At 42.5% G+C, this 12,776-nt stretch overlaps 1 pseudogene; it reads left to right on the forward strand.

Annotated features, from left to right (window-relative positions):
- The first annotated feature begins 7,726 nt into the window (after positions 1 to 7,726).
- On the forward strand, positions 7,727 to 8,070 carry LOC100601306 (annotated as a pseudogene).
- The last annotated feature ends 4,706 nt before the right edge of the window (positions 8,071 to 12,776 follow it).

Raw genomic sequence — 12,776 nt, forward strand, 5'->3', positions numbered from 1 at the left:
CACCTGTCTTAACAGATGCCCTTATGGGTCAAGATTAGGGGCACAAAAATCCAAAAATTAAGATGGTTTCTCATGCCTTCACAGGCTTCACTTTCTCAGCCTCACCTGGCACTGATTTGTCTGTCCCACTTTCCACAGCATTCCATGAATACTATTTTGTGCTCCAGCGACATAAAGCTCCTGGCCTTTCCTCACCTACACCATGTGCGTTTCATATATCCCTACCTCTAAGCTTGTATACATGCCATTTCCTTCTGACAGCGATGCCTTTCCCTCGCTTTTTTTTTTTCTTTTTTGAGACGGAGTCTTGCTGTGTTGCCCAGGCTGGAGTGCAGTGGCACAATCTCGGCTTACTGCAAGCTGTGCCTCCTGGGTTCACTCCATTCTCCTGCCTCAGCCTCCTGAGTATCTGGGACTACAGGCACCCGCCACCACGCTTGACTCATTTTTTTGTATTTTTTAGTAGAGACAGGGTTTCACCATGTTGGCCAGAATGGTCTTGATCTCCTGACTTCGTGATCCACCCGCCTCGGCCTCCAAAAGTGCTGGGATTACAGGTGTGAGCCAATGCACTTGGCCCCCTCGCTATCTTCTTGATGAAATTTAGACATCAAGGTGCTACCCACATACCAAGTTTATATCTACTAAAGTATTAAGAGCAGGAGCACTCCTTAGTCATCTTTATATACCAGTCTAAGCTGAATCCCTGGCTTATAGTAGGCATCCAACAAATATTTGTTGAACAGAAGGAAAGAAGAGAGGGAGGGAGGGAAGAAGGGAGGAGATTTGGGATGGGAGGAGCTAGTAAAGTTCATGAGTTAATCAAGAAGTATGCCAAAAACCTACTAGGCACCAAGCATACAATGGTGAAATAAATGGTTCCTGCTGTCATGGAACTTACAGAAGGTGAAGACTGAAAACTAACCAGGAAGCATTTTAAGTATATATATACAATTACAAACATTAAAAAAAAAAAAAGTGATGTTAGAGATCAGAAGACTTACAACAAGAGTATTTAGAGGGTTGAGGATACAGTTTTCTGTTTTTCAAGGCTAAAAGAAAATTACTATAACTGAAAAGATTTCTGAAAATGAATAATGTTTGTCATGTCATTGCTACAAAAGTACTTGATCCCATTTGAAAAAAATAGGGATAAATATCTGTATCAAATAAGCAAACTAGATTTGCCAGTGTCTCCTAAGAGTACGGAGACATTTACCTTGAAAGCACCTGGATTTCCTAAAAATCTAAACTGAATGAATCTTCAGTCATTTGTTTCTTTACAATCATTTTGTTAAATAAATGATCACTGGGTCTAATATTCTGGTAGATAGCTTGTATTTCTCTGCTTATCCCTTCAAGGCGGGAGACAGTTGCAGGGGATATCTGAGCCTTGCCTTCATGGATCTTCTCCTTGCCCATCCCCTCAGGAATCTCATCACACCTCTGGCTTCTGTTCTCTCCTCACCTTCAGGCCCAGTTGCTTTCTAGATTTCTCCATTTGGTTTGTCCAACTCAGCACATCCAAAACTGACCTGATTATGTCCCCCTCTTTTTCCAAACCTCATTTCTTCACATGTCCTCTGCCTTAGCGAGCGGGTCTCCTACAAGAAGCCAACTGGGAACCAGACAGTCATCCCGGATCCTCACTCCCTTACTCCTCCATAGTCAATCATGTCCTGTGAATTCTGCTTCCTCAAAATCGCCAAACGTGCTCCACCTTACAACGCCGTTGCCACTGCCTTAGTGCAAGCCCTGATCATTCATTACTTAGATGATCTCCATAGAATCCTAACTTGCCCTTTGTCCGGCCCCTTGTAAGGCACAGCAATTAAGCATCCAAACTCTGCTGTTAGACTACCTGGATTCAAATCTCAGCTTCACCACATTAGTTATATAACTCACCATATACCATTTGGCAAAGTACTTGGCCTCTCTGTGCCCATTTTTAATCTAAAAAGGAATGATTTTAGTTGTGATATCATAGCCTTTTTGTGAGGATTGAGATGATATGTAAAACGCACTGGAGTAAACCTTTAGCAGCTTTTAAATATTAATGCTGTTAACTTCTTATTTCAGATCCTCCTTCACAACAGACTTATTTTCTGAAACATAAATCTGATCATGTCACTACGCTTCTGATAATCTTATGACACTAAAATCGCTTAAAAAATAAAATTCAACTCTACATGATCTTGCCCCATCTATCTTTCTCATATCCTAACACTTGCCACCACACACCTTACACTACAACAATACTGAATTACTTGCCATCACCCCACTTGGCCACGTTCTCACTCTCCAAGTGTTTGCACTTACTAGTGCTTCTGTTGAAGATGCTCCCACCTGCCTAACTTCAGGTGCCATCTCATCTGTGAAGTTTTCCATTTTTCTCCCTGCTTTTCCCTCAAATTCATTTAGGGATACATGCTGTTAGTTCCCTCACACATTTCTGTCCACATATCTTTCAAGCCTCATTGAAGTATACTGGAATTCTTTTATGTATTTGCCTCTTACCCTTGGCTATGAGCTTATTGATAGCAACAACATGACTCCTTTAACACTATCTCCCAGCATCCATCAAAGAGCTAGCACATACTGGTTGCTCAAAAAAATGTTTGACCTATGAATGAGTTAACAAAAAGGAAAGTGGAACAAGAGGTAACCCTGGGCCGGGCGTGGTGGCTCACGCCCACCGCTAGTCCCAGCACTTTGGGAGGCTGAGGCAGGCGGATCACCTGAGGTCAGGAGTTCAAGACCAGCCTGGCCAACATGGCAAAACCCCAACTCTACTAAAAATACAAAAATTAGCCAGGCATCCTGGCATGTACCTGTAGTCCAAGTTACTCAGAAGGCTGAGACAGGAGAATCACTTGAACCTGGGAGGCAGAGATTACAGTGGGCCAAGATTGTGCCACTACATTCCAGCCTGAGTGACAGAGGGAGATTCGATCTCAAAAAAAAAAAAAAAAAAAAATTCCTCTATGTGCTTTAGCTGTCCTCACATGTCAGCTTTTCTGTTACAGGACTGGACAGGAGAGAGTAGATGGCTTAAGGGAGCTTTAAGACAGCTCTGGTTTGGCCTCTGCTTTGGACATAGATAGCAAATATCAAGAGAGACTGGCCAGCGGTTCTGATATGGTTAGAAAGCAGAACAGGTTGTGGGAATGGAAATAAATTGAAATGTCCTCCCAAAGTTTGGAAACAAGGTTACCCTCCAGGTGTTAAATCATAAAAATCAAAGCATAATGTAGAGGCCAGGCATGGTGGCTCATGCCTGTAATCCCAGCACTTTGGGAGGCCAAGGCAGGAGGATCACTTGAAGTCAGGAATTCAAGACCAGCCTGGCTAACATGGTGAAACCCCACCTCTACTAAAAACATGAGATTAACCAGGTGTGGTGGCAGGCACCTGTAATCCCAGCGACTCAGGAGGCCAAGGCAGGAGAATCGCTTGAAATCAGGAGGCAGAGGTTGCAGTGAGCCAAGATTGCACTCCAGCCTGAGCAACAAAGTGAAACTCTTCTCAAAAAAAAAGGCATAATGTAGGGAATGATGTCAGGGAAGATGGCAGAGCAAGAGGCTCCAGGAATCTGTCCCTTCACCTAACAACTGTTGAACTGGCAGGAATTGTCTTATTTTGGAACATTTCTGACATTCGAGGGAGAGCTTGATGAAGTTGCTAGTAAATTTTGGTGAACTTCAGCCTTTTGTGATTGTAGCAGCAGCAGCAAAAAGCCTGCCACCCAGCACCAGCAAACTGTCAGGGAAGCAGCCCACATTCCTGGTGCAGCTTTCTGGAACCAGTGTGGGCACAAAAGACCTTATCCTCCAGGAGTGGGGGTCATGTGTTTTGCTAGCTGCTTGCTGATTTTGATAAAGTGATGAGGGGCCAGGCCAGAGGCCAACCATTTTTTAATGCCCACTTCACAAGCTGAAGCAGCTTCCCAGCCACAAGAGATTTAAAGAGACAGGATATCTTCCCTCCCTCTTGAGAGTCAGACATTTAAGGACATTTTTATCAGGTTACTGGCTAACTGTAGAGATAATGGAAAATAAACCTCAATAGCCACACACAACAAGGAAGATACACTTTGCAAAAATTGTTTGGAAAAGGCACATATAGGAATGGGTCTAGCCCACAACAAGCAAAAACAAGCAATCCCTAAGGAGTAGAATTAGATTCCAGAGTTACTACAACATAATGCTCAGAATAACCAGTTCTCAACAAAAAATTATAAAACATGTAAAGCAACAGGAAAGGATGATCCATTCACAGGATATGAAGAATTTCACAGAAACCATACCTAAAGAAGACCAGACTTTGGAATTATTAGTCAAAGATGTTAAATCAATTGTTTTAAATATGTTCAATATGTTTTCTAAAGGAAACCATGAATAAACACTAATAGAAATCAAGAAAACAATGTCTGAACAAAATGAAAGTATAAATAAAGAGACAGAAATTATAAAAAGGAGCCAAACAAATTCTGGAGCTGAAATCTGCAATAACTGAAATGAAAAATGCAATAGAGGGATTCAACAGCAAGTTTGAACAAGGAAAAGAGAGGACTGGCAAAATTGAAGATAAAACATTGAAAATTACCCAGTCTAAGGAAAAGAAAGAAAGAGTGAAGAAAAATGAAGAGAGCCTGAGGAACCTATGGGACCTTATCAAGCATACCAAATACACATTATAGGAATCCCAGAAGGAGAAGACATAAAGAAAGTAGCAGCAAAAAATTTGAAGAAATAATAGCTGTCAAATTCCCAAATCTGATTAAAAACATGAATATATACATCTAAGAAGCTCAATGAACTCCAAGCAGGAAAACTTTGAAGAGATACACACTGAGACATATAGTCGAATTATCAACTCCCATAGACAAAAAGATAATTTCGAAAGCATCAAATAGAAGTGACTCATGCAGCCGGGTGTGGTGGCTCATGCCTGTAATCCCAACACTTTGGGAGGCTGAGGTGGGCAGATCATGAGGCCAGGAGAGTGAGACCATCCTGGCTAACACGGTGAAACCCCATCTCTACTAAAAATACAAAAAATTAGCCGGGCATGGTGGCGGGCAACTGTAGTCCCAGCTACTCGGGAGGCTGAGGCAGGAGAATGGCCAGAACCTGGAGGCAGAGCTTGAGTGAGCCAAGATCACGCCACTGCAGTCTAGCCTGGGCGACAGAGCGAGACTCCGTGAAAAAAAAAAAAAAAAAAAAGAAGTGACTCATGCATGTACAAGAGACCTTCAATAAGAATGACAGTTTATCTTCCACTAGAAACCATGGAGGCCAAAAGGCACTGGATGACATATTTAAAGTCTTGAAAGAAAAAGACTGTCAACCAAGAACTGTATATACAGCAAAACTATCCTTCAAGAATGAAGGAGAAATTAAGATATATCCAGATTTAAAAGACTGAGTCTTATTACCAGTACTGCCCTATAAGAAATGCTAAAGGGAGTGCTTCAGACTGAAATGAAAAGACAACAGACAGTAATTCAAAGACAGAAGAAAAAAAAATACTACTAAAGGTAACTTCATAAGTATATATAAAAGCCACTAGGCCACAAATAGGTGGAAATTAACAACCCACTCAACCAATGCCTCAAAGAAAAGGGAAATGAGAACATACGTTGAGACAAATAAAAATGAAAACACAACAGCAAAACTATGAGATGCAGTGAAAGCAGTGCTAAAGAGGGAAATTTTTTTTTGAGGGGGGAATGAAGTCTTGCCCTTGTCCCCCAGGGTGGAGTGTAATGGCACGATCTCAGCTCACTGCAACCTCTGCCTCCCGGGTTCAAGCAATTCTCCTGCCTCAGCCCCCGCAAGTAGCTGGGATTACAGGCACCTGCCACCATGCCCGGCTAATTTTTGTATTTTTAGTGGAGACGGGGTTTCACCATGTTGACCAGGCTGGTCTCAAACTCCTGACCTCAGGTGATCCACCCACCTTGGCCTCCCAAAGTTCTGGGATTACAGGCATGAGCCACCGTGTCCAGCCTTAAGAGAGAAATTAATAGCTGTAAATGTTTACATTTAAAAAGAACAATAATCTCAAATCAACAACTTTACACCTTAAGGAACCAGAAAAAGAACAAATGAAATCCAAAGACAGAAGGAAGGAAATAAAACCTAAACTATGATTTAATATATTGACAGAGGCTCCTTATGGACAAGTATGAGAGTTAAACACTCCAGGCCGGGTGCGGTGGCTCACGCCTGTAATCCCAGAACTTTGGGAGGCCGAGGCGGGTGGATGACCTGAGGTGGGGAGTTCGAGACCAGCCTGACCAACATAGAGAAACCCCATCTCTACTAAAAGTACAAAATTAGCCAGGCTTGGTGGCGCATGCCTATAATCCCAGCTACTTGGGAGGCTGAGGCAGGAGAATTGCTTGAACCAGGCAGATGGAGGTTGCAGTTAGTTGAGATCGTGCCATTGCACTCCAGCCTGGGCAACCAGAGCAACACTCTGTCTCAAAAAAAAAAAAAAAAAAAAAAAAAAAACCTCCAGAGGGCCCCGACATGGTGGTTCATGCCTGTAATCCCAGCACTTTGGGAGGCCAAAGCAGGAGGATCATTGAGGTCAGGAGTTCAAGACCAGCCTGGCCAACATGGGGAAACACCCCGTCTCTACTAAAAATACAAAAATTAGCCAGGCATGATGGGTTATGCCTGTAATCCCAGCTACATAGGAGGCTGAGGCAGGAAAATCACTTGAACCCAGGAGGTGGAGGTTGCAGTGAGCTGAGATTGCACTACTGCACTCCAGCCTGGGTGACAGAGTGAGACTCTGTCAAAAAAAAAAAGAAAGAAAAGAAAAAAAAGAAAAGAAAAGAAAGAGAAAGACAAAGAAAGAAAGAGAGAGACAGAAAGAGAAAGAAAGAAAGAGAAAGAAAGAAAAAGAAAGAAGAAAGAAAGAAGAAGAAAGAAAGAAAGAAGAAAGAAAGAAGAAAGAAAGAAAGAAAGAAGAAAGAAAGAAAGAAAGAAGAAAGAAAGAAAGAAAGAAAGAAAAAAGGGAAAATGCTCTTTTATAAAGTACCTGCATACCCTTGAAGTAGTATAGTGTTATTTCAAAGAGGACATGGACCCCCTTCTCTACAAAAAATTAAAAATAAAATAAATTAATCAGGCATAGCAATGCATACCTACAGCCCTAGTTACTCAAGAGGCTGAGGCAGGAGGATCGCTGGAGCCCAGGAGTTTGAGGCTGCAGTGAGCTGTGATTGCACTACTGCACTCCAGCCTGGGTGGCAGAGACCCTGTCCCCCCCATCCTACCCCACCCCCCCCAAAAAAAAGACGGAAAGAAAGAAGACATGGGTTAGTTATAAACGTATTGCAAACTTGAGGATATTGCAAACTCGAGGACAACCACCAAAAAAGTAAATAACTTTTTAAGTTATGTTCAAAGGCTCCCATAACAATAAAATACAAACCTTCACCGAGGTCTCAAGGTTCTTCCTGCCCCTGCCCCTGATGCTCCCAGCCTCACCTTCTCTCCTTCCCCCTCTTGCTCAACCACTATGGCCATCTTGTTTTCCCTGGAACCCCTCAAGCTCTCTCCTGCCTCAAAGTCATTGCCTTGCTATTCATCTGACCTATAATCTTCCAACTCTGGGTCTTTCATAGGACTCACCCCACTGCATCAGTCAGGTCTCTACTCCGTTATCCTTATGAAAAAGACCATCAGGGACACACTTCTGGTGTTTTAAGATGCCTGAGCCAGCCAAGTCCGCTCCCTCCCTGAAGAAGGGCTCCAAGAAGGCGGTGACCAAGGCGCGGAAGGATGGCAAGAAGCACAAGCGCAGCGGCAAGGAGAGCTACTCTGCTGAAGCAGGTCCACCCCGACACCCGCATCTCTTCCAAGGCCATTCGTTAATGACATCGTTGAGCGCATCGCGGGCGAGCCTTCCCTCCTGGCGCATTACAACAAGGGCTCGATCATCACCTCCGGGGAGATCCAGACGGCTGTGTGCCTGCTGCTGCCCGGGGAGCTGGCCAAGCACGCCGTGTCCGAGGGCACCAAGGCCGTCACCAGGTACACCAGCTCCAAGTAAACTTGCCAAGAAGAGACAACAGCCTTTAGACATATCTTTTCCCACAGTCGTCACTGCTGGACAGTGCTTCATCTTACAAATAAACCAATGAAAAATGAGTGATCCTAGAAGAAGATAAAAGGAGGTATTTTAAACAATCAAGGAAGGACCAATATACACCTAGCTAAGAAAAATTAGCCCCTTTTTTTCTGGGCATAAAAGAATTAAAATGTTCTTCATAGAAATTTATGAAATGAGAAACATAAAGACAAAATTAAAATAACTCCTAGTATCTCCTATTCTTTTTATATGTATATCATATATATTCATATTCATATATACATATATCTCACATCATGTATCTCATATATATAAAATAAACTTAGGTGTCATGCTATATATATATTTAGATAACTAAATATGCTTAGAAACAATTTTTAATGGATGCATAATTTATGGATATATTGATACATAATTAGTTCTTCATTATTGACTATTTCAATTGATTCCCATTTCTGTGCATTATAGATCATACAGCTCACACATCTTTGTACATAAATCTTTGTTCAAATATTATTTCCTAAGGATAGACTTCATGAAGTGGAAATACTAAATCAAAAGTGAAAAACATTTTCTAAGGTCCTTAACATATACATTGCCAAAAATTGCTGTTCGGGATCATGCCAATTTATAATCCCAACATAATATGGAAATTCCTGTTTTATAACACTTATAATAAATTTTTAAAAGCATTGTTAACCTAATAGGCCCCCAAAAAGAAAAAATTTGAAATTACATTTCCTTATTTAAATTAATGACTGTATTAGTGAGGGTCATTTTCCCATGTTTTTTATTAGCCATGACCCTATAAGAAATAAACTGCGCAGCAAAATGATAAACATGTTTTCAATCATTCCATAGGAAGGCACTATATAAAGAATAATACCTTAGGTTAAGTCCAAATAAATAATATTTATTAGGTGCCTCTTCTGCAGAGGATTCTGAAGGGATAATAAACTGCATTTAACTGCATGTAACTGAAACTACTTTTACCTACATTGTCTCTTATAAACATTGTAACTACTCTTCGAGAAAGTGTCTACTATGGACTGAATTGTCTCCCCATCCCCCCAAATTCATATATTGAAGCCCTGAACCCCAATACAACTGTATTCCTAGACAGGACTTGTAAGAGGTAATTAAGGTTAAATGAGGTCATTAGAATGAGTTCCTAATTGGCTAGGATTGGTGGCCTTATAAGTAGAGGAAGATTCTGCACTTGGTCCTCCAAATTAAATAATTCATTTTAAAAAAGTAGAAGAGAGAGAGCTCTGCGCACACACTGAGGAAAGGCCATGTGAGCTCACAGTGAGAAGGCAGCACTTACACACAAGAAAACTAACACTAGGAGAGAGAAAGTTAAACTTGTCCAAGGTCGCAAAAGCCAGAAGCGAATGAGGTGAGAAGTTGACCTTGTTCTCCTCAATCCGAGGCCAGGACTCTTCCACTCCACATGTAGATAGCCACCTCACAGTCAACAACCAAATGTCCCCAGAGTCAGCATTAGACCAAGATGTCTCACCAGGAGAATAATGTCTCATCTTGAATAAATATGTTCTAACATATTTATTGTTTACCCATGGAAAACATTGAACCTCAGGAGAAACAAAATGCAAAGTATGTACAAAACTGTGTTTACTACCTGACAGTGATATAAAGCTTAATGATATCCTTATAGTCTTGGAGGGGTTTGTGTATGTGGTGAAACAGGTGCTCACACAGTGCTGATAGACTGTAAATTGGTCTTAGAGAGAAAAATAAATAAACTGGAAGGAGAAAAAAAAAAAAAGACCATAACAAACCAATCCCCATTGTGCCCCCACCCTCTTTCCCTACGTTGTTTCTCTTACTAGAACTTGATCTCCACTTGAAGTGTGTATATATACATATATATAGATATCTGTTTTTATCTGCTTATCCTATTAGAATGTAAGTTCCATAAAAGCAGGGATTTTTTTTCCTTTTTAGAGACAGGGTCTCACTATGTTGTCCAGGCTAGTCCTGACCTCCTGGGCTCAAGCAATCCCCCTGGCTTAGCTTCCCGAGTAGCTGGGACTACAGCAGGAATTTTTCTTTATTCACCATTGTGTTCTTGAAACTTGAAACAGCACCTGTCATAGAGTAGATGTCCAATAAATATTTTTGAATCCCTGAAGAAATAAATAAATCATAAAGAGCATTGAGTCAGTCATGCAAGCATAGAAAAGAGGCCACAGAAACAAGCAGTGCAGTGGTCATCCAAGAGCTTTCCAAATAAAGGGAGCCCTAGCAACGAAGCATTCTCCTTTCGTGACAGATCTATTCCTATTTAAAGATGAGCACATTAGATTAGCAGAGCCTGTTGCTGTTAATCACATTATTGTGTTAGTACACCTTGTTCTGATTTTACGGTCTCCGAGCAACCTTCTGATAATCTGCTTTCCATATCATCTGCTTACAGGGAAGGAATACTCTTTGGTACTCCAATCCTTCCTGGCCACGCTGGGACCTTGATACAGGTTTCTCCATATGTAATCATTAAGACTCTTGGACAGAAACAACAGAAAGCCATCTCGAAATGGGTTAGACAAAAGAGGAGTGGATAGGAAAGGTCTACAGGAGTGTCACAGGGTCAAACCTGGGGAGGTCAGGGGAGCAGCTGGGACGTAGGAAAACTCCAACTGAGGACCTGAAGCCCTCGGAACTCTCACCAGGCTTTTCTCTACTTCGATCTGGGTAGCAATTTCATTCTCTTTTACTGTATGTACAACAGAGAAATTCTAACTATGCTCTCCCTAAGAGTCAAAAATCCCTGGGAAAGGGGCTGATTGGCTGCCCTGTCTGAACCAGGTTCTATTCCAGACCAATCCACTGCAGCCAGGAGGGCAGGGTCTATACCAACACGGCAGCTGCCACGCCCCTGCGCTGTTGGAGGGCAGCAGGGAAGGAACATTTTCTTTCTTTCTTTTTTTTGAGACGGAATCTCGCTTTGTGGCCCAGGCTGGAGTGCAGTGGCTCAATCTCGGCTCACTGCAAGCTCTGCCTCCTGGGGTTCACGCCATTCTCCTGCCTCAGCCTCCGGAGTAGCTGGGACTACAGGCGCCCGCCACTACGCCCGGCTAAATGTTTTTTGTATTTTTAGTAGAGACAGCATTTCACCGTGTTAGCCAGGATGGTCTCGAACTCCTGACCTAGTGATCCACCCGCCTCGGCCTCCCAAAGTGCTGGGATTACAGGCGTGAGCCACCGCGCCCTGCCGGAAGGAACATTTTCTAAAAGATGGGGGTGACTACTCCCAGATGGCAGCAAGGGTGCTGGGCGGAAGCAGTGGATTGTTACTCTAAGCTGTGCAATTCTGTAGGCTAAGACCAGCTTAGGAGACTCCAGGGGACTGCAGGGCAAATTACACTCAACACTAGAGGATCAGGGTGAAAGTCACAAATAAGTTTCAGGAGAACCTTCTTTTTTTTTTTTAGACAGAGTCTTGCTCTGGCTGGAGTGTGCAGTGGCATGATCTTGGCTCACTGCAACCTCTGCCTCCCAGGTTCAAGTTATTCTCGTGCCTCAGCCTACCAAGTAGCTGGGACTACAGGCATGCACCACCACAGCCAGCTAATTTTTGTATTTTCAGGAGACGGGGTTTCGTCATGTTGGCCAAGTTGGTCTCAAACTCCTGACCTCAAGTGACCCACCCACCTCAGCCTCCCAAAGTGCTGGGTGGGACTACAGACATGAGCCACCATGGCCAACCAGGAGAACTTTCAAATTGGCTGCCTGCCTCCAAGACATTGACATACTTATCCCTTTATAGCCAATACATTTGACAGCATGCAATAAATTGAGAGCTATGTACATGGTTTTAATTCAGTTCATAATATTTTGCTTTTTCTCTGCCTGGGGCATGTTTTACTTTTATTGTGGGCCAAGAGGTAAGACAGTAGGGATTTAAGTAAGCAGAGAGGACTCGTCTAGACCCTCAGCTACCAGCCTTTTGAGTCCTGGGTTTTCATTTTCTGATCTCATAAGTGATATTTCTGCCACCCCTCACCTCTGCCCCAGTGATGTATAAGCCAGGGAACAAGAAGAAAGGAGAAAAAGCAGTGCCCACGTTGCCGGGCGTGTGCCTTAAACAGTTCTCTAGATTCCAATGTCTCTGCCAACATCCTGCCAAAGAAGATCCAACATCAAGTGCACATGTGGAACAGCTGAACTCAACTCGAGCCAGTTAGGGAGAGAAGTTTCCATGCTCAGAGGAGGCACTCCTGACCCCAGTGGGTATCCCCTGTGATTTGTTTAACTTCACATTTTCTCACCTCTGCCTTGGAAGTGACAGGTGTTTAATTCTAAATTGTAACAGTTAATGGACTTTTAAAGACATTTTCCTGATCTTTTTCTGAGGGAGTACAAGGCAGACTTCAAAGTCAGAGTTCAATGCAGATAAGCACACAGATCCGTAGACGAAGGCGGCAGAGGAAAAGTGAGTCACTAAGTTTTCTTTAATGGAAACTGCATATCTTCAAAAGCTGGAGTGCAAACCGACACTAATACCACATCGATGCCATAGAATAAATGAGACAAAATAATGAAATGCAGGGAGAAAACTCGTATTGAGAAAAATTAAAAGAATCCTGCAAATCACTTGTAGCGTTACAGTTGATTTAAAGTGAAAGCATTTAATACAAATGTTC

This window comes from Nomascus leucogenys, chromosome 5, assembly GCF_006542625.1.
Source record: "Nomascus leucogenys isolate Asia chromosome 5, Asia_NLE_v1, whole genome shotgun sequence".
NCBI lineage: Eukaryota > Metazoa > Chordata > Mammalia > Primates > Hylobatidae > Nomascus > Nomascus leucogenys.